The sequence below is a fragment of the Protopterus annectens genome, chromosome 1.part0 (genome assembly GCF_019279795.1).
Source record: "Protopterus annectens isolate FY-2018-M chromosome 1.part0, PAN1.0, whole genome shotgun sequence".
NCBI lineage: Eukaryota > Metazoa > Chordata > Ceratodontiformes > Protopteridae > Protopterus > Protopterus annectens.
In genome coordinates this window covers 975,864,879-975,887,640 of record NC_056725.1, presented here as the reverse complement: position 1 = coordinate 975,887,640, position 22,762 = coordinate 975,864,879, and the positions used below count along the sequence as shown (strand labels likewise).

Here is a 22,762-nt window from a genome sequence, read left to right as displayed (position 1 = left end):
TATTCCTCCAACAAAAAAGCAAATACACCAAAAAGGCTTTTATGCATAGTAAAGGAAAGTAGAGGTATACCCAAAAGAAGTTAGGGGGCAGGGGGGAGGTTAACCAGGACTGCAACAATGAATAGATTCAAACATCTACATTTATGGTAAGTGTACACAACTGTACTATGTTCTTCATGTTTCACTGTTGCCGTTATTACATTTGGGTAGATTCCCAAAGCTATGGTTGGGAGGAGGAATTTAGATAGCATTAGGACCAGCTATAAGGCCCTGCAAGACTGCAGTGGCAAAGCCAGCTCTGGATTTAGAGAAAATTGGCAAATGATAATGCTTGGTGAAAGTATGTACAGAACTCCAGGTAGCAGCTTCTAGGATGGCCCTGGTAGGAACGCCTCTGAGAAAGGCTATAGAAGTAGATGCAGCCCTGGTGGAGTGAGTTCTGATCCCCTGGGGGACAGGTTTTCCATGGTGCTTATAGCAGAAATAAATACAATGGCTTATCCATTTAGAAAAGGTTTGTTTTGAAATAGCCTTTCCCTCTGCCCCCCCTGCAGCAAATGCTACCAGCAGTTGTTCAGATTTTCTTTGAGGTTCAATCCTGTCCAAGTAGAATCCAAGTTGTCTGTGCACATCCAAGGAATGCAGAATCCGTTCCCCTTTGTTCTGTGGATTGGGAAAGAAGGTTGGCAAATGAATGGACTGATTAAGAGCCACACTGGATTCCACCTTGGGCATGAAGGATGGACTGGTTCGGAGTGACACCCTGTCTGCATGAAAGATGATGAAAGGGCTCCACTGCCATAAGGGCCTGTAATTCAGATACACTTCTAGCCTAAGTGATTGCTGAAAGGAAAGCAGTTTTCCAAGAAAGAAATTTTAAGTATGCAGTAGCAGCTGGCTCGAAAGGAGGTAGAGTGACTTTCTCCAATACAAAGTTAAGGTCCCAGGATGGGGTTGGAGCTCTCCTGGGTGTTCTCAAATTTTTGGCCCCACTGAGGTACTGCTTGAGCAGTGGATGAGAGTAGAGGGGAGGTTCTGTGTTATAATGAGCTGAAATGGCTGAGGCGTGGATTTTAATGGAGGAAAAAGACAGGCCTTTGTAAAGCATCTCAGTTAAGTATTGTAAAATCTGAGGTAAATCGGGCGCTGCTGTGCTCATCCCATGAAAGTGGTTCCAGGCACAGAATCTTTTCCATTTTCAGCATAAGATTTTCTAGCACTAGGCCTCCTTGCCTCTAAGATGACATACATCACAGGTTTGCTGAGGGATGGTAAGGGAGAGTTTAATTAGCCAGGCTGCAAGGTTCAGTGTTGGAAGCTGAGGGTGCAGAATCTGGTTCTCCTGCCGAGACAGCAGGGAAGGAGTCTGAGGCAGGTGCCATGGAGATAACCGTGACACACTGCGCAGGAGGGGGTACCAGTGTTGGCGTAGCCAGTCTGGAGCAATCAAAATCATCCTTGGTTTGTCCTGTTTGACTTTTAGTAGTACTTTGGAGAGCAGAGGCAGCAGGGGGAAGGCATAGACTGCTAGTTTTTTCCAGCTGAAGGACAGAGAATCCACTTTTCCAGGCTTATTTGTGGGGAGTCCTTGTGCAAAATTTGTCCAATTGGTAGTTCTGGGGGGAGGTAAACAGGTCTATATCTGGGCTCCCCCATTCGCCTGTCAACATATTGAAAATCCTTGGTTCCAGTTTCCACTCGTGTGGGTCCATGAGGCTTCTGCTTAGTCCGTCTACCAGTGTATTTAAATTTCCTGGCAGGAATTGAGCTTGTAGGTGCACTTAGTAGCTCCACAATGCCATGGCTAGTCTGCAAAGGGGGTAAGAATGTGTACCCCCCCCTTGCTTATGTACCACATAACCGTGGTGTTGTCCGTCTTTATCATTAGTTGTCCTGGAAGAATGTAGTCCTTGAAGGCTGTCAGAGCATTCTGTACAGCTAACATTTCTTTTTGATCGATATGCAGGTGCATTTGACTTGGGTTCCATTTGCCCTGAATGCACTTCCCTGCCAAGTGAGCCCCCCATGCACAGTCTGATGCATCTGTTAGGGTTTGGGTGGCAGGGGGTGGTGTGAAAGGTAGTCCCTTGTTTTGGTGGCAGGCCTCTGCCCACCAACGGAACTCTAGGCAAAGGCAAGGTATAATAGGAATCATTGTTTCTATGCTGTGAGAATGTTGACTCCATAGGCTTTTTAGATACCATTGTAGTTTCCTCATATGCAGTCTTGCATATGGAATTAGAAGAATGCAGGAGGCCATGAATCCCAAGGCTTGCAGTATTTGTCTTGCAGATAGCAGGGTTTTTGTGGCCACTTGTGTGAAGTAAATTGTCAAATGAATTTGCTTTTCTGGCGTAAGGTAAGCCATCTGGGAAGCTGTATTCAAGCTTGCTCCCAGAAATGTAATCTGTTGACAGGGTACCAGCTGTGATTTCTTTTCGTTTATGGTGTTCCCCAGACAAGTTAGAACCCTTTTTACAAACGCCAGATGATTCAAAAGTATGTCCTGGCTTTCTGCCTAAATTAGACAATCGTCCAGGTATGGGTATATTTGAATACTTTGCCTGCAAAATGCAACAACTGGAGCTAGGCACTTTGTGAATACCCTGGGCGCAGTAGATAAGCCAAGGGCAGTGCAGAGAACTGATAGTGCGTGTAGCCTACTTTGAAGCGTAGGTATCTTCTGCGAGATTCCCTGATTGGAATGTGCAGGTAGTGTTGCCAACCAGGCATCTTTGCCTAGCAGGTAGTAATTGGTGAAGAGTCAGCATCTTGAATTTTGTGATCTCCAGAAAGGTGTTTAGAGTAGACAGGTCCAGGATTGGACGCCATGATTTGCCTTTTCTGGGTACCAGGAAAAGTCTGGAGTAGAAACCTTGTCCCTTTTCCTCTTCTGGTACCAGTTGAATAGCCCCCATGCTTAAGAGAGAAAGTACTTGTTTTTGAGCCTCTGCCCACTGATTTGGGGGTAGGTCCAGCCACCCACTTGGCATTGGCAATGTGTGGAAGTGAAATCTGTAACCCTGGGACACTATATTTAAAACCCATTTGTCATGGGTAACGAGTTCCTAGTTCTTTGCATGAAGTGCAACCCCCCCCCCCCCAAAAGGGGCAGTCAGAAGATAAGTGCTTGGAAATTTTAAAAGGAAGTCATTGAGACAGTTTACCATAGGGTGGTGTCTTGTTATTCCCAGACTTGGAAGTGGAGGCCCCCCACTGCTTAGTTTTGTGAGTCCCCTGGGACTGAAACTTGTGGTTTTTGCTGTGTCTGGGTTTGGCTTGAGAAGACCTGGAAGGGGCTGGAAAGGACCAATTCTTAGAGGGCCAGTGCCTACTAAATCTAGGAGGCTGAACTTGTAAAAAAATCTTTAAGTATGCATAGATTTAGCCTTATCTTCCATCTTTTTAAGAACTTCTTCAGCCTTGTTGCCAAACAGGCGGTCCTGATTTAAAGGAGCATCCAACAATTTAGCTTTAACATGATCAGGCAAAGATTGCTCCTTAAGCCAAGAATGCCTTCTAAGCACAGACCCAGTAACAGCAGCTATGCAAGAGGCCTCTAAAGAATCAAAACCACATTGCAAAGTATGTTTTCCAACTTGTTCTGCAGAATGTATTAAATCCTGTAAGTCTTTACTTTCCACACAGTCAGGAATCAACATCATTTTCTGTTTAAGCAGTCCAGTAACATGTTGCTGATATTTTAACATATGAAATTGGCAGTTTAAAGCTCTAATTGCCAAGGCTGCTGAAGTATAAACCTTTTTAACCCATCTATCCAGCGCCCTGGAGTCTCTGTCAGAAGGGGTAGGATTTTTAGCAGTAGAAGCCTTGATGCCCTTGGGCCCCTGTGAAATAGTCTCCGGGTCTGCAATAGGATTTTTGAAAAGGAACTTGTGGGACAAAGGGATCCTGTAGTATCTGTCAGGTTTACTGGGTGCAGAAGGCAGGGAATCAGGGGCCAAACTCGATTCCGAGAAAGCATCAACAATGTCTAGTACAGGAGGAATAGCCAAAGGCCTATGCTGAGGTAGGAGAAGGAAATCCCTAAGCCTCTTTTTTTAATCTGAAATTTCCTGGCTTTCCCAGTGAAAATGCTCCCTTAGGGCATGTAAGGTTTCCCCAAAAGAAAAATCCTCAGGAGGGGAAGCAGAAGGAATAGAATCCTCTGCATCAGAATCCTCAAAAGTAGTTAAGGACAAATCCAGGTCATCAGAAGAGTAAGAAAAAACGGAATCCTGATCAGAAGATTCATAATCAAGCTCAGCCCTAGGATTCTTAGAGGGGGGGTAGTTGGCTACCTCTGATTAGAGTTATTAGATCTTCAGCCATTTTTATCATTTGTTTTTTAGGCATGGATCGAGATTTAGGCCTTAGTAATGAAGGAGGCGTTGATTTAATATGCAAATCCATAGGCCTGAATACACCCTCAGAAGCCGGTGCCTGCACAGCGGCTCCAGACCCATCCAAGGTACAGACATCTGCAGGTTCCATAGTTGAAGTATCTCGCGGCATACCAGACTCCGAATGGGTCTCAGTAGAGGCCTGCGAATCAGAAGTAGCAGGTATCAGGGGCGAAAGTGCCTCACTAAGTACTGGCAAACTGGTGACTGGCTTAGAAGAAGCGTCACTAGCAGTTTTGGACCTCAGCGGCCTGTCTCTGTCTATCTTTGCGTTTTTTTGGAAACTGTTCTGAAACTCTAAAACGAAAATTTCAGGAGTCTGCCAACTGGCACTTGCGAACTGCTTCTGCTTCGGACACCGCACGGCAAGAAAGACTGGGGGCAATGGCGTTGGCTGCATGTTTTATACCCCTAACGACCTGAGTTCATAGAAGAATGGACAGCAACCGATGAAGGACGCAAGACTTTGTTAATCAGGCCAACTGAGTGCAACCTGCAAGCAGATTACCCAAATGTAATGACTGCAACAGTGAAACACTAAGAACATCAGTAGCAGCAGCATCATAAGAACCTTTTGCTTTCTGCTTCACATGTAATTAAACATGTCTCAGAGTGGTATTTAGAGAATTCTTCACCTTAGCGAGAATGTTAACCTTTCCATGTTCTTAAAAGACAGAAGTAAAACCTTTAACATGTGAGCCTGGCAATTTAGAATTCTGAATGTTAAAGTGGAAGAATAAACGTTCTTCTCACATCTGTGAAAAAGCTTTCCCATCCTTGTCAAGGGAAATGGGATTAGCATTAGCAATTTGTCTAGTACAAGCAATTTTAGATAAGGATATCAGCAGGGTCTTACTTAGTGTAACAAAACAAAAGTTATGTACTCACCATAACGTTCGATGTATGTAGTCCATCTCACCTCACATTCTTACCCATGGGTTCGGAGCCGAACGTCAGCTCCAACTCAGTCAATATTTCTAGCTTGAAGTCTTTCTATTGGGTGGGCTAAGATGGTATCCCATGCTGCACTGCTCTTTATCCCCAGATCTAGTTTGCTGCGAGCCCCAGCACTCATTTTCCATGCATACCACCACCTAAGGAAAGGAAGAACAAACCAACAATGAAGGAAGCTCTGAAACCAGACCTAACCTCCAGATTCCTCCAGGACGGGGGAAGGTGGGAGGGTAAAAGCAAGAATGTGAGGCGAGATGGACTACATACATCGAACGTTATGGTGAGTACATAACTTCTTGATGTTATGTAGTCCAATCCCGCCTACATTCTTACCCATGGGACAGCGTCCCTAGCACCTAAATCCTCGGAGGCTCAGTGGAAAATACTCCTGAGCACTGTGGAACCAAAGGAAGACCTGCCCCTAGATACCACATCCAACTTGTAATGAGTAACAAAGGTGTGAGAAGATGCCCAAGTAGCCACAGCACAAATATCATCCATAGACAATCTGGCCTGATACGCTGTAGATGTAGATACAGACCGAGTAGAGTGAGCCTTCAACCGGAACGGTAAGTCTTTACCCCCTGAGGAATAAATGAAAGAAATACAACTGGAGATCCACCTGGACAGCGTGACTTTTGAGACAGGAGACCCAATTCTGTTTTCTGAAAAGGAAACAAGCAAATGATCAGATTTTCTGAGGTCTTTCATTCTGTGCAGATAAAAATGTAATTGTCTGTGTACATCCAGTTGATGAAATTTGAATTCTGCCTTGTTTGAGAACTGGGGAAAAAACACTGGCAACTCAATAGACTGATTAAGGTTACTGATTGACGCCACTTTGGGAAGAAAGGAGGGGTTAGGTCTGAGAGAAACCCTGTCCTTATGAAAAATCAAATAAGGGGGTTTTGATTGATAAAGCTTGAAGCTCCGAAATGCGTCTGGCTGACGTGATGGCTACTATTTCCAGGTTAAGAATTTTAAATCACAAGTTGCTGCAGGCTCAAATGGGAGTGAAGTAAGAGCCTGTAGAACAAAGTTTGAATCCCAAGGCATGACAGGTTCCGACACCAGAGGACGAAGTAACAGAGTGCCCTTCAGAAAAGCCTTACAGAGTCTATGTGTCATCAGGCTAGGCTCGTCTGCGACATGAAAGGTAGAAATCGCCGCCAATTTGACTTTAATGGTTGCAGCCGCTGAACCCTGGTTAAAGAGCATAGACAAGAACTCCAATACAGACAAAATTGGAGCTGTGTAAGGGTCAATCTTTTTGGAATGCGCCCACATTGAAAACCTCTTCCATTTACTGTAATAAATCTCCCTGGTCGAGGGGTTATGAGAGAAAGATAAAATATGAACCACCTCCGGTGAGAAATGATGAAACCTAAATAATGACAGAAGTGGAGTAGCCAGGCTGTCAACAGGAGGGTCCGAAGAGAGGGATGGAATGTGTGTCAGTAAGTCTGGGTGTGGGTCCAGAATCCAAGGAGTCTCCATGAGATAGGGATGGAGAAAGGGAAACCAAATTTGACGAGGCCAGTGTGGGGCAATCAGAATCATTCTGCTTCCCAAGGATTGTGCTTTATGAATTACCTTTGACAGCAAGGGGACCGGAGGGAAGGCATATAGTAGACCAGAGGGCCAATTGTGGACTAGAGCGTCCCTGGGTGACTCCCCTTGAGGGGGTATCAACGTGAAGTAGCTGCTGCATTTGGCATTGAGGGGGCTGGCAAAAAGGTTGCAGCACGGCTGACCCCACCTGCAGAAGATCTGTTCCGGGACCACTCGTAAGGTATCAGAATAGCTCTGCTTAGCCTGTCTGCGATCACATTGGACTTCCCCGGAATGTGCGTTGCCACCAGAAAACGTTGGGAAGACACTGCCCACCTGCCACACTCGCATGGCCTCTCTGCAAAGGGGATAAAACTTGGTTCCTCCCTGCTTGTTCAGATACCACACCACTGACATATTGTCTGAATGGACTGTAATAGTCCTGAGAGGAAGAAAACTCTGAAGTGCTTGCAACGCTAGTAGCACAGCGCTCATCTCCAGAACATTGATATGCAGATGCATCTCATTCTCTTGCTGCGTGCCTTGGACTGTCCTGTCTAGGTAATGCCCCCCACCCCATCTGGGAGGCATCCGTGGTCACCGTGGCAATCGGGGGCGCAGGAACGAAGGGCTTTCCTGCATTCATGTTGTCGGTGCGAAGCCACCAACTGAGATCCTGTTTGCACCTGTCTGTGAGTAGAATAGGATGAGAAAATGGAAGACGTTGAAGAGACCACTGGGCAAAGAGAAGCCACTGAAAGAGTCTCATATGCAGCCTTGCCAGAGGGACTAACATAATCATCGCAGCCATTGCCCCCAATCGTTGGAGGACCCATCTTGCCTTTGCTCTTCTCAGAGGGAGCAAGGCATGAACTTGTTGTTGTAGGACTCTGATTCTTTCCTGTGGTAGAAACACCCACATGAGGATGGTGTCTAGTTCTGTGCCTATAAAAGTGACATGCTATGAGGGCAACAAGGCAGATTTTTCCCAGTTCAATGTGATGCCCAACTGTTGACATAGGTTGATAGTAGCGTCCCTGGTTTGAATTAGTAGATGCCTGGTGGTAGCAGTAAGAAGTCAGTCGTCCAGATATGGAAACACTTGGAATCCCTGACATCTCAAGTGAGCAGCCACCACTGCCATGCATTTGGTAAACACCCTGGGGGCTGTGGTGAGACCAAAGGGCAGGGCTCAAAACTGAAAATGACTGGATCCCAGCCGGAAGCGTAGGTGACTTCTGGATGTCCTGTCCATCTTTATGTGGTAGTAAGCATCCTTGAGGTCGAAGGAGCACATACACACTTCTTTTCCCAACAATGTGAGGATGGACTGCAATGTGACCATTCGGAACTTGGACTTTTGCACGTGGGTGTTCAATTGGCTGAGATCTACTATGGGTCTCAGGTCCCCTGTCCTTTTCGGCATCAAAAAGAATCTGGAGTAAGTCACTAATCTGATCTGGTCTGAGGGGACATGTTGGATGGCTCCTTTTTGTAGCAGCTTTGAAACTTCTGAAGCTGGATAATCCCCTTTGATTGGGTGGAACATCCGGGATTTTCTTGATTTGGGGGGGGGGGGGGTCTGACGAGAAGGGGATGACATATCCTCCGGAAATTATTCATAGAACCCACTGGTCCTGGGTTATGTCTTTCCAGGCCTCCGGGTGCAATGAGATTTGACCCCCGACTGGCTCCGGAAACGCACAGTCGGGCCTCCCATCAGGAGCGGCGGTAGGGAGAACCACAAAAGGAATCGCAGTCTCCTGAGTTGCGGGGGCCTCCTCTGCCTCTAGGGTGGCGTCTCCCTGAATAACCACCCCCTCCCCTGCCTCTGGAGGGGAGCTCACCTTGTGCACCGGGAAAAAAATCTCTGATTTCTTGAACCACATTTTGCCACCCCTCTGGGCCTTGGGATAAGGCTTACAGGGAAGGGAAAAATGGACTCCTACGGCAGACAGAGTTTTTCCCTCCTGCTCGCACCTGGTGAGGGTGTCTTTCACCTTGGTTCCGAACAAAGAGGAACCATCGAAAAGGCATCGGTGAATGAAGACTTGAAGGCCTCTGCGAAATGACAAAGGCGCATCCAGGCCTGATGCCTAAGAGCAACTCCTGAACTTGCTGCCCTACTCGCTCCTTCAGCTGCATATGAAATCAGCCTCATGGAGGAGATCACAATGGAATTGAGGGTAGACATCTGAGCGTTAACCGTCTGGGCCACCGCCTCAGAAACGTTACCCGTGAGAGTATCTCCAAGCACCTTGAGGCGATCTCTCTGGAGTCATGCAAAGTGAGATAAATAATTCAGTGACCGTAAGGTAAAGGTCACTGAAAAAAAAGTACGCTTCCCGTACCGGTCCATGGTCCTAGACTACTTTTTAGGGGGATGGACGGTGGAAGAAGTCCCGGCTAATTCCTTCTGAGTGGCAGCTGCCACCACCATGGCATCCACAGGGACTCCCTTGGACAGAAATTCCTTATCAGGAGGAGCAGACAAAAATTTATTGGGTCTCCTGGGGACTGGTTCCACAGAGTCAGGGGTTTCCCACACCATTCGACAAACCAAATCCAGAAGCTCGAAGGGTGGAGATACCCAGGAGGCGGAGGGCTGAGCACCAAAGGCTTTCAGAAAGACAGATTCCTCCTCGGAGGGGGGCTTTGGATGGCCAGTCACCTCTGTTTCAAAATCTCTAGGATGTCAGAGAAAAACATCCTCAGAGGATGACTTGGGGGACCCCTCTGATTCCTCGAGGTCGGTGTCTGATGTGAGAGACTCATCCTGGGAATCTATCTGCTCTCTCTTGCACATCTTCTTTTTGGGTGGCTCCTCAGGCAAAGGTTCTGAAGGGCCCTCAGAGAAGTGGGGACCACTCATGGGGGTACCCTGAGGCCTTGGGGCTCCGCTGTCTAGAGATAGATGGCGGTCAGAGACCTGCACCGGTGTAGTAGGGGACAGAGTAACCAACCTGCATGATGCCGCTGACGACCTGGCCAGCGCACTCCGCATGGCCTCGAAGGCTGCCCACCCCCCCCAAGTCCGAGGAAAGACCAGCCTCCAAAGCCACGACAGGAGTCAAACTTCCCCAAGCCGAAGCACCGAGAGGGAGACTAGGAACCAAGGGGTGTCCCGAAGCCTCTCCCTCGGGTCCGATCGAAGAATACTGAGTCCTGAATCCCGTGGACGGCGCCGACACGGTCGGAGCCGTTGTCAGCACCGATAAGCCAGGATGGGCTGTCGGAACCAACCTAGGGACATCACACGGAGCCGAGCACTCCGGCTCCGAAAGCAGAGGTGCGCTCGGAGGAAGTATTGAAGCAGGTTGAAGGATGGGCTCCGGAGCCGACTGGGTTGGAGCAGAGAACAATTTTGCCAAAACCCGTGACTAAAGGAGTCTCTGCACCACTCTATCGACGTCCACATCTGATAAGGTCCTGCAGGATTTAGAGGATAGAGAAGGAGATTGAGACCTGCGAGGAGGTGAAACTGGCCTAATGCTAGGCGATCGGCTCCAAATAGATTCCAAGATAATTGGAGCCGACGCAGATTCCATAACAACCGACACTTCCTGCGGCCCCGAGGACAATGGAGCAGAGGATGTCGAAGCAGACTTCGCTATTTTCTCCGGTGGCTCCGAGGAGACTGATGGAGCCGAAGATCTCTTTTTAGATTTAGAAGATTTTGCCTTAGAGCTGGAAACAGTTTCCAGACCCTCCTCGAAGGAGGGTTTGAGAAGTCCCTTCAAAATCAACATTCTTCCTTTCCTGAAGAACTCTCGGACTAAAAGCATGACAGAAACTGCACGACTCCTGGAGATGGACTGTTCCCAGACAATACAGACAGAATGTCCATTGGTAATGGACATTTTATAACTGCACCTAGAGAATTTCTTGAAGCCCGAGGGCTTGTGCTCCTTAGTACCTCTGGACATAGCTAACCAACAACCAAAAGCACCAAAGACAAGTAATCACTGAATAAAGGAGCAACGGTCAAGCAGTCACAAGGCGGGAAAAAAAAAAGAAGTTATGTTCTTACCATAACGTTCCATGTGAATTGTTCATCTCACCTTTGTTCTTACACACGGGTTCGGAGCCGATTCTCAGCTCCGAGTCAGCCACATCACCAGCTCCGCATCTTCGAGAAAGCTCGAGGCACAGTTCCTATCCCATGATCCTCCGGTGCTAACCCTCAGATCTAGTTTGCTAACACCAGAAGAATCCCACTAGTTACTGTGCCCTAAGCGCATAGAAAAAACACAACCACACTGTCTGATGCTCTGTCATCAAATAGAAGAGAAAAGATGCCATCCCTGATGTACACTAGGAAGCTCAAGAATAACAATATCTAGAGAAGACTGAACTCGAATCTAGTCGTACACGTTCTTCCAGAACGCAGGACGGGGGATGGAGGGGGGGGAATGTAAGAACAAAGACGAGATGAACAATTCACATGGAACGTTATGGTAAGAACATAACTTCATGTGAAATTGTTCGATCTAAACTGGTATTTACTTGTGGATTAAAAATTCATAGGGGAGAGAGTTATCCTCCTGGCATTTTGCCATGGACTTTTAAACAAACTTCGTAGTATCCCGTTTAGATCTTTTGTGTGCCACTTCCTTAAATATCTTATTTAGAAGTGTTTGGGGTAGCCTCTATGGTAGAACATGCTCCTATTAAAGTACACTCAGTTCAAAATCAACATCCCCTTTTTCCATTCTCCTACTAAGCCTGACCTAGCCTTTTGCCTTCTTTTTATTTGGGGGGGAGCTAGTAAAAAAGAAAAAAAAAAACTAAAATGTAATAATTTTTATATATATCTTGGCTATATGTGCTTGATTAGTGATTAGTTAAGTCAATATCATGTATCCAATAGATAAAGTTCTCTTGAAAGTGAGGGAAGTGAAAATCAAAGAAAATCAACATACTCATGTACTTCAGCGATCCAACGACTTCTTTTTGCTGTGGCAGATTTCCCATATAAGCATATAAGATGTATAGTACCTAGTATAGTAGGAAAATTTCCCACCCACTGGCTTGAGTTTAAAATAAAAAAATAACTCTGTTCTCCCCAGCTCCCTGTTGGGAAACCTAGCTAGGTACACCACATTTTTGGCGTGTTAGCATTTTTATAGATATAGGTCGTTGTGTTAGAAGTTATTATATCAAGCTAGAGGATAGTCCAGAGGTATCTAGTATATAGATGTAAGCCTGTATGCTTTCCTAGGTGGCGCCAAATTTTTCCTAACTCATGACATCATGGGGTATCACATAATATAAATCACATCATATTACTACTGAAAATTTTAACATCGTTGTAGAATGATGTTAACTCATTAGTTGGAAAGAAATATGATTGAGTCCTTAATTAAGTTATATTCAGCTAATAAATATTAGTTCACATTAGCCACTACTTTGGCTCCATATTGTCCACTACTTTGGCAGTTTATCTTAAGTAAAGGAGTTTCTTTAAAGTGTCTTTGTGGCCTTGGTGTAGCAAAGAATAGTAGCAGTTTATAAGATTCATTGTGCAATGTTAAGTTAAATGTAGTTATACATGTCTATGTCTATGTAGCCCCTATGTCAGCTTAACTAACCTATAATCGGTTCATTAAATTAATGCTCACTCACTTCATTATATTATTTCTCAAATTGTCAACATCTCTGATTCTGGAATCACTCGATCTCGCCGTTTGTTCTTGAACACGGGTAGCGTCCCTAGCTCCTTTACCCTGGGTGGCTCAAGGGAGAACATTCCTGAGGACACTGGAACCAAACGTCGTCCTGTCTCTGGAGTTTTTAACTAATTTGTAGTGAGTGATAAATGTATGTGGTTTCGCCCAAGTTCCCGCCGCACAAATGGTATCTAATGGCAAGCAAGTGGCATGGGCCAAAGAAGTAGCAATCGCCCTCGTAGAATGAGCCCTGGGGTTAAAGGGGAGTTGTTGCTTTGATTCTGAATATACGAAATTTATACAGTCTGAGAGCCATTTGGATAACGTAACTTTTGTTACCGCCTTTCCATTCCTTTGGTCAGCATATGATACAAATAGTTGGTCTGACTTTCTGTATTCCTTCGTCCTAAGTAAAATCTCAGCTGCCTGTGGACGTCCAATTTGTGCAGCATGTATTCCAACTTACTGGAGTGATTTTTCAAGAAGGTGGGTAGTTCAATAGATTGATTAATATTCTGAACCGAACAAACCTTTGGAAGGAAAGATGGATTGGTGCGCAATGTTACTCTATCTGGATGAAAAATCATGTATGGGGGCCGGACAGACAACGCTTGCAACTCAAACTCTCTGAGCGGAAGTGATGGCAACCAGAAAAAGTGTCTTCCACGACAAAAATTTAAGAAGGGTTGTGGCGGCTGGTTCGAATGGGGGCACCATGAGCCATGATAACATCAGGTTAAGATTCCATGGAGCAACTGGATTACGAAAGGGGGGACGGAGGTGAAAGGTACCTTTCATAAAGGTTTTGCAAAGTCTCTGGGACATGAGAGAACCATCTCCCTGACCAACATAAAAATTAGATATAGCCGCAAGTTGTACCCTTATCGTGGAAGTCAATGCTCCTTCGTGAAAAAGTGTCAAAAGAAATTCTAATATCTTGTGTACTGGAGCCCCGGATGGATCTATACCCTGCTGCAAGGCCCAGTACGCAAAACGTTTCCATTTGCTGCTGTATAGCTTCCTCGTGGATGGCTTGTGGGAAGATACAATTATGTGTTGCACTGCAGGGGACAGTAAATTTGACCTGGCTAAGATGGGAAGCGGAGCAGCCAAGCTGTCAGTTTGAGGGACTTGAGAGATGTGTGAGGAACTCCCAACGAGTGCGTCAACAGGTCTGGTACTGGGTCCAGAATCCACAGGTCCTCCACCTGATGAGTTTGAAGAAAGGGGAACCAGATTTGTCGAGGCCAGAATGGGGCTATCAAAATTATGGTCCTTTCCAGACGTTTGGCTTTCTGCAGGAATTTGGGAATCAGCGGAACAGGGGGAAAAGCATGTACCAGTGCGTCCTTGGGGGGCACCCCCTCAGAGGGGATAGTAGGGCAAAGTAGCTTCTGCATTTGGCATTCAGTGGGGATGCAAATAGGTCGCAGCAAGGCTGGCCCATCTGCAGAAAATTTTTTCTGCTACTTGAGATTTAAGGGACCACTCGTGAGGCAACAGGATGGCTCTGTTCAACCTGTCCGCAATGACGTTGGATGTCCCCTGGATGTGCGTTGCTATCAGAAAGCATCCGGTAGACACAGCCCATTGCCAAATCCTGAGGGCCTCTCTGCACAATGGATAAGACCTGGTTCCCCCCTGTTTGTTGATGTACCAGACTACTGACATGTTGTCTGTATGAACTGTCACTGTTCCCAGAGGTAAGGACTTGTGAAAGTGTTGCAACTCCAGAAACACTGCCCTCAGCTCTAGGACGTTGATGTGCAGGTTGTACTCCAACTTGGACCATTGACTTTGGACTGTTCTTCCCTGAAAACGTCCCCCCCACCCTATCAGGGAAGCATCCGTGGTTAAAGTAGCTACAGGACTGGGCAACACAAACGGTCGGCCTGCTGTTAGATCCTGACTGTGCATCCACCACAGGAGATCCCATTTGCAGGAGTTCGTGATTAAGATCTCATGAGATAGCAGAAGCTGTCAGTAAGACCACTGTGCGAACAGCATCCATTGAAGAATCCTCATATGCATCCTGCCTAGGGGGACTATGATAAGAGCGGCTGCCATCATTCCTAGCACCCTCAATATTTGCTGTGCAGGGACTCTCCTGCTCTGAAGGACAGAAACTTGATCTCTGAGAGCTGATACTCTTGGTGGGGGGAGTTTGATTCGAGCCAGGGAAGTGTCTAATTCTGCCCCTATAAATGAGATACGCTGTGAGGGCAATAAGACAGATTTTCCAAAATTGACTTATACCCAGAGAGGAGCAAAGGTTGATGGTGTAATCCCTGGCTTGCACAAGACGATACTCGGTGGTGTCGGACAGGTGCTAGTCGTCTAGGTAAGGAAACACTCGGAATCCCATTTGTCTCAAGTGAGACGCTACTACTAGCATGCATTTGGTGAACACCCTGGGGGGCTGAGGTGAGGCCAAAGGGCAGAGCAGGAAACTGGAAGTGACTGGCTCCCAGCCGGAAGCGCAGGTGATTTCTGGACGCTCTGGCCATCTTGATATGGCAGTACGCGTCTTTGAGATCTATAGAGCACATCCAGTCACCCTCCTGTAGGAAAGGAAGGATCGACTGTAGTGTGACCATCCGGAACATTGCCTTCTTCACGAAAGTGTTGAGTCTGCTGAGGTCCAATATCGACCTCCAATCCCCTGTTTTCTTTGGAACTAAAAAGAACCTTGAGTAAGTTCTGAATCCTATCTGGTCCGCTGGGACTGGTTGGATGACTCTTTTTTCGAGCAGCCTTTTTATTTCTACAACTGCCTGGTCTCGCAGACTGGGTGGAACATCTGGGAGCTTTTTGGGGGCAGGTGGAATTTTTATAAATGGAATATTGTAACCTCTGGTAAAGTACAGTTTTGTACCTACCATAAATGTAGATGTTCGAGTGTACACCCTGCTGCAGTCATCACACTTGGGTTATCCTGTCATCAGGCAGTCCCGCAGTTGGCTGGAATTCCAAAGTCTTGGTCCGGCGTCAGTTGCTGTCGCTTCTTCCCTGACGTCAGTGTGCCAGGGGTATATATAATGCAACCAACGCCATTTTCTTCAGTTTTTCTTGCCCCAGATGTCAGGTGCCCCCAAAAAGGTGGTCAGTAATTAGTACCAAATTGAGTAAACTTGTACAAACACAAAATCCCTTCAACTATAAGCAAATACATCAGGAAGGTATTGAAGAGATTTAGCCAGTAGGTCAGAGGGGATGGAGGGAGGGTAACTTGGACTGCAGCAGGGTGTACACTCGAACATCTACATTTATGGTAGGTACAAATCTGTACTATGTTCATCGTGTTACCTTGCTGCAGTCATCACACTTGGGTTGAATCCCAAAGCTAATGATGGGTGGAGGTATCATAGAGGGTTAGAGGAGGCTAGGAGGCCCTGCAGAACTGCAGTGGCGAAGCCCGCCCTGGGCTTAGAATACAGTGGTAAGTGATAGTGTTTGGTAAAGGTGTGTATTGAACTTCAAGTTGCAGCTTCCAAAATCTCCTTGGTTGGAACCCCCCTGAGAAAGACTGTAGAAGTAGCTGTTGCCCTGGTAGAGTGGGGCCTAATGGTAGCAGGAAAGTACAGTTTTGTACCTACCATAAATGTAGATGTTCGAAGATCCACATTGCTGCAGTCATAACTTATGGGTAGTCCGCTGTCCTCGGTCGGCTCGAATACCAAAGTATTAGGCTGACGTCGGTCATGGGCGCTCAGATCTGACGTCAGAGCATCAAGGTATTAAAGCGCATGACCGACGTCATATCCTCAGTCTTTTCTTGCCCCAGATGTCAGAAGGCACTAAAAAGAAAGGCCACAGCCAAAAATAGAACACCTCCCAAAAGCCATGTACAAATAACAGTCACAACCCAAACCATGCAACCATTCCAAACTACAGAGGGGAAGGAGGGAGGGTAAATTGGACTGCAGCAATGTGGATCTTCGAACATCTACATTTATGGTAGGTACAAAACTGTACTATGTTCTTCATCTCACATTGCTGCAGTCATAACTTATGGGTAGAATCCCAAAGCAGAGGTAAAGGGAGGCTGGCAAAATCATAAAGCATTGGGAGCTGCCAAAATGCCCTGTAAGACTGCAGTGGCAAATCCAGCCCTAGATCTGGAATAAAGAGGAAGATGGTAATGTTTAGAAAAAGTGTGCACTGAACTCCAAGTAGCTGCTTCCAAAATATCTTTAGTAGCTACCCCCCTTAAAAAGCAGTAGAAGTGGCAGTAGCCCTAGTGGAGTGAGGTCTGATTCCAGCCGGAATCTCCTTACCATGATGAGAATAACAAAAAGCAATACAAAGGCCAATCCACTTAGAAATAGTTTGTTTTGAAACAGGTTTCCCCTGAGAACCCAAAGCAAAAGAAACAAACAAGTACAGTTTTGTACCTACCATAAATGTAGATGTCGGAGAGGAATGCATCTGCAGTCCTTACAAATGGGTTGTCCTGTCGTCAGGCAGCCCTTCGGTCGGCCGGATTCCAAAGTCTGGGTCTGGCTTCGGCTGATGTCGCACTTCACCCGACGTCATTGCGGCAGTTTTTCGGGTATAAAGGCATCAGCCGACGCCATTTTCCTCAGTGTTTCTTGCCCCAGATGCCAGGTGCCCTCTTGGTAGGCTAAATTTGGATAAATGCCAAAGTTTCCAAATAGTAGAGAGCAAACACACAAAATAAACATGTATGTACATATATACAAACAAATACACCATAACAGATCCCCCCCAAGCTAGCTGAAGATTGGTAAGCACCCTAGGAGTACCTCAGAGGGGAAGGAGGGTGGGTAATCCTGACTGCAGATGCATTCCTCTCGGACATCTACATTTATGGTAGGTACAAAACTGTACTATGTCCTTCAAGGATGCATCTGCAGTCCTTACAAATGGGTAGAATACCATAGCTAAACTAGGGGAGGAGGAAATGAGAATAGATTACGGTGTAGTCAGGATCCCTTGCAAAACAGCAGTGGCAAAGCCAGCACGGGATCTAGAGTATAGAGGCAAGTTATAATGCTTGGCAAATGTATGCACGGAGGTCCAAGTAGCAGCCTCTATAATGTCCTTGGTAGCCACTCCTCGTAAGAAAGCTGTGGTAGTGGCTGTGGCCCTTGTGGAGTGAGGCCTGATGTTCTCTGGAGTTTTCTTTCCATGGTAGGAGTAACAAAGTCTAATGCAATTTCCTATCCATTTGGAGATTGTCTGTTTAGAAATTGGTCTTCCTTCTTTTCCTGTTGCATAAGCTACCAGAAGCTGGTCAGTTTTTCTATTGTTTTTTGTCCTGTCCAGGTAGTAGCGTAATTGCCTGTGTACATCCAAGGTATGTAAGAGCTTTTCTCCCCTGTTCTGTGGATTGGGGAAGAATGTAGGAAGGTGGATAGCCTGATTTAAAGAGACTCTGGATACCACCTTAGGCATAAATGTAGGATTTGTTCTCATGGACACTCTATCTTGATGGAAGATCAGGAAGGGTTGTACTGCCATTAATGCTTGTAGTTCAGAGACCCTTCTTGCTGAAGTTATTGCCAGCAGGAAGGCAGTCTTCCAGGATAGGTATTGCAAGTCTGCTGTAGCTGCTGGCTCGAAAGGAGGTAGAGTCAGTTTTCTAGCACAAAGTTCAAGTCCCATGCTGGCAATGGAGGTTTCCTGGGAGGTTTTACATTTTAATTCCCTTAGAAACTGTCTGAGCAGAGGATGCGAGAAGACAGGAGGATCCAAGCTGTATTGTGCTGAAATAGCTGATGCATGTATCTTGATGGAGGAATAGGACAGGCCTGTGTGGTAGAGCTCCGCCAAGTACTCCAGGATGTTGGCTATGTTCACCAGTGCCACATCTTGCCCCTTTGCAGCACTCCAGATGAGATATCTTTTCCATTTTGCTGCATAATTCTTTCTTGTTGAAGGTCTACGAGCCTCCAGGATTATGTCCCTAACCCTTTGGGATAAATTTGGGTTAATTTCTGTCATGTAATGTTCCAGGCTGTTAGCTGCAGAGTTTTTAGGTTTGGATGCAGAATGTTGTAGTTGTTCTGTGTCAGCAGTAATGGGATCAGGGGCAGTTTCCATATTTGTCCCCGGGACATGCTCCTCAGCAGTGGGTACCAATGTTGCCTTGGCCAGTCTGTGGCTATCAGAATGATCCTCGGACGTTCCTCTTTGATCTTGAGAAGCACCTTGTGCATCAAAGGAAGTGGTGGGAATGCGTATGCTGTCAGGCTTTTCCAACTGAAGGATAGGGAGTCCACCTTCCAAGCAAGTGGGTGGTAAGTCCTTGTGCAGAATTTCTTCAACTGGTGATTGTATGGGGATGCAAACAAGTATATTTGTGGGAATCCCCATTCTCTTGTGATGGCTTTGAAGATGTCCGGATGCAGCATCCATTTGTGGGCATCTGTTGTAGTTCTGCTTAATATGTCTGCTAGAATGTTTTCCTTCCCTGGTGCATAAATTGCCTGTAACTGAAGGTTGTAGCTCAGGGCCACATCCCATAGGTCTAGTGCCAGCCGGCATAGGGGGTAAGAGTGTGTGCCTCCCCGTTTGTTGATGTACCACATAACTGTGGTGTTGTCTGTCCTTTTCAACAGCTGGCCTTCGTGGAGAAGAGGTCTGAATGCCTGGATTGCCAATTTTACTGCCATCATTTCTTTTAGATTTATGTGTAGATGCAGTTGGTCTTGAGTCCATAGGCCTTGAATGCACTTGTCCATCATGTGTGCCCCCCAACCGAGGTCTGAGGCATCTGTCGTGATAGTTTGTCTTGGTTGACTTTTGCAGAAGGGCAGTCCTGTGTTTGATTGACAGGCCTGAGCCCACCATAAGAACTCTTGCTTCAGGCAAGGGATCATTGGAATTTTGGTTTCCAGGCTGTGCTTGTGCTGAGACCACAAATTCTTTAGGTACCACTGTAGCTTTCTCATATGAAGCCTGGCATGAGGGACCAGAATTATGCAGGATGCCATGTAGCCTAGAACTTGTAGCACTTTTCTTGCAGTTAGATGGCTCTGCTTTGTTAATGCCAAGAAATAGAGAGGAAGTTGCTCTTTCTTTTCTGCAGTTAGAAATGCTATTTGTTTTGATGTGTCCAGTTCTGCACCCAGAAAGGTTATTATATGGGATGGAATCAGCCTTGACTTTTTTGTATTGACTGTGTATCCCAGGGCTTGTAGCAGGTAGATGACTCTTTGTAAGTCTTCTGTTAATTTGTTTTTGTTGTCCGCTTGTATCAGGCAGTCGTCGAGGCAGGGATAGATTTGAATTCCCTGAAGTCTGCAATGAGCGATTACTGATGCCAGGCATTTCGTGAACACTCTGGGTGCAGTAGATAAGCCAAAGGGCAATGCTGAGAATTGATAATGCTCTGATCCTGCAAGAAATATGAGGTATCTTCTGCAAATTGGTCTTATGGGGACGTGCAGGTATGCCTCCCTGAGATCTAGAGTTACCAGCCAAGACTCCTTGCCCAGCATGGGAAGAAGCTGCTGTAGGGTCAGCATTTTGAATTTCGGAACAATGAGGAATGTGTTTAGAGCGGACAGATCTAGAATAGGCCTCCATTTGTTTTCTTTTCTTGGTACCAGGAAGAGCCTGGAGTAAAATCCCTTTCCTTGCTCCATAAATGGTACCTTTTCCACAGCACGCATTCTTAATAATTGAGATATTTGCTTCAGAGCTTCTGCCCTTTGAGAAGGTGGCAGGTTTGGCATTCCTCTCTTTCCTGGTAGTGTATGGAAATGGAACCTGTAACCTTTGTCTATAGTCTTCAAAATCCATTTTTCTCTTGTAATGCAGTGCCAGTTTCTTGAAAATAATGTTAGCTTTCCGCCTAAGGGTGCTTCTAGTTGTTCCCTGGTAGGCGGAGCCAGCACCAAGTCACTGTGATTGAGTTGTTGTAGTGGTGGTGGCTGTATCCGTGCCTCGTTGGTTGTTACCCTGCCACTGGCGACCCCTGGATTGGTTTCTGCCTCTAGAGCGCCTATTCCTGCCTCTCTGTGCCTTAGAGGAGTCCGGAAAGGACCAATTCTTGGAGGGCCAATTCCTGCTAAACCTTGGAGGCTGAACTTGTAAGAAATCTTTTACTGTTTGCACAGATTTTGCTTTCTCTTCCATCTTTTTCAGAACCTGCTGTGCAGGGGCACCAAATAAATTGACCTTGTCCATAGGTGCATCCAAAAGCTTAGATTTGACATGGTCTGGTAATGCCTGCTTTTTCAACCATGCATGCCTCCTGATAACTGTGCCAGTCATGGCTGATCTAAAGGAAGCCTCCAGTGCATCATAGCCACATTTTAAAGAATGGTTACTAACCTGCTGAATGTTATGTAACATTTCTTGAACATACTTTTTATCTAAAGATTCTTCAGAGGACAGCTTTTTAGTCAACTGGTCAAGCATAAACTCTTGATATTGAATCATATGAAATTGGCAGTTCAAAGCTCTAGCTGACAAAGTAGCAGAGGTGTAAACTTTTTTACCCCATCTCTCTAAGGACCTAGATTCCCTGTCAGAGGGGAGGGGGTTTTTAGAAGAAGTAGCCGCTACAGCTTTAGGGCCCTGGGAGATAGCTTCTGGATCTGCAAAAGGGGCCTTATATAAATGGTGATGAGTATCCGGGACCCTGTAGTACCTATCTGGTTTAGCAGGAGCCGGAGGTAAAGTATCAGGAGTAGTGCAAGCATCATTAAATGCATCATCAACAACAGGTAGGACTGGAGGAATAGCTAAAGGCCTATGCTGTGGTAAGTGTAGAAAGGTCCTAAGCCTTTTTCTGGAGTCTGAGAAATCTTGGCCCTGCCACTGAAATTGTTCCCTCATAGCATGCAAGGTTTCCCCAAAGGAAAATTCCTCAGGAGGAGAGGCTGAAGGGATGGACTCCTCAGCATCAGAGTCTTCGTAAGGGGAATAAGAAGCCTCAGGAGGGTCTGAATGTTCTGAATCATCAGAAGAATCATCTGTGGCTACTGGCTCAGGGGGCTCTGCTCTAGGCCTCTTTTCTGGAGGAGGGAGAGAGGCCCTGTCCGGATGTGGCTGGGATCCATGAATTAAAGTGATGAGATCCTGTGCCAAAGAAAGCATATGGGAGCTGGTGCTGGGCCTGTGAGAGGGGGGCTTGGCAGGCACAGGTTTGGAAGTTTTGGCTGCTTTAGCCCTGGCAAAGGCCTTAATAGACATAGCTGGAGGAGGCCTAGCAGCTCCACGTGCAGGGGTAGAAATATCTAGTGGAATGGTGTCTGATAAATCTTGTGAAATCGCAGCAGAAGGCTGGATTTCAGAAGGCGTTTCTACCAGTGTAGAAGAGGCCTCGGTAGATGGCAAGTTATCGGCTGAAGAAAGAACCGCCTGCTCGGTTTCAGCCGAAACCGAGACACTCGTGGATTGCTTAACCGCGGTTTCAGCCGAAACCGCGGACCGCGAGTGTCGGTCCTTTTCTTTGCGCTTTTTGGTTATTTGCGTAGTCGGAGGATCCGACGGCATAATGTAGGCAAAATAGGAGCCGAAAATCTGTTCAGCAAAGTCCGAGCGACGTTTAAGCGTCCGCCGGTTAAAAGAAGCACAGGCTAGACAAGCTGCTACGTCGTGGTCTGGGCCTAAACAATGTATGCAATAGGAGTGGAAATCTTTATGAGGTATTTGTTTCCCACAAGATAAACAGTTATTAACTTTCTCTGACATCGGCTGAGGCAAGAAAGAGTCCCCAACGGGGTACTTAGCTTTATAGAAGTCTTCGAAGTAGTATTCGGTAGTAGTAATCTCTGGATCTGACCGACCGGCACTTGCGAACAGCTTCTGCTTCAGGCGCCACGCGGCAAGAAAGACTGAGGAAAATGGCGTCGGCTGATGCCTTTATACCCGAAAAACTGCCGCAATGACGTCGGGTGAAGTGCGACACCAGCCGAAGCCAGATCCAGACTTTGGAATCCGGCTGACCGAAGGGCTGCCTGACGACAGGACAACCCATTTGTAAGGACTGCAGATGCATCCTTGAAGGACATCTGCTGAGACTGTCTGAACCCTTTAGTCTTGCTCAAATAATAACGCAACTGCCTGTGAATATCCAAAGTGTGCAAAATTTTCTCCCCTTTAATTTGGGGATCTGCATAAAAAGTAGGCAAATGAATGGATTGGTTCAAGGCCACATTTGAAACCACTTTAGGCATAAAAGTAGGGTTAGTACGCAGAGATACCCTA

The 22,762-nt window shown here is 46.4% G+C and overlaps 1 protein-coding gene across 1 annotated transcript in view; it reads right to left on the bottom strand.

Annotated features, from left to right (window-relative positions):
* The window catches only part of REPS1 (RALBP1 associated Eps domain containing 1), a 1,538,969-nt gene that overhangs the window by 373,832 nt on the left and 1,142,375 nt on the right, over nt 1–22,762 (bottom strand). The gene's annotated exons all lie outside the window — the stretch shown is intronic.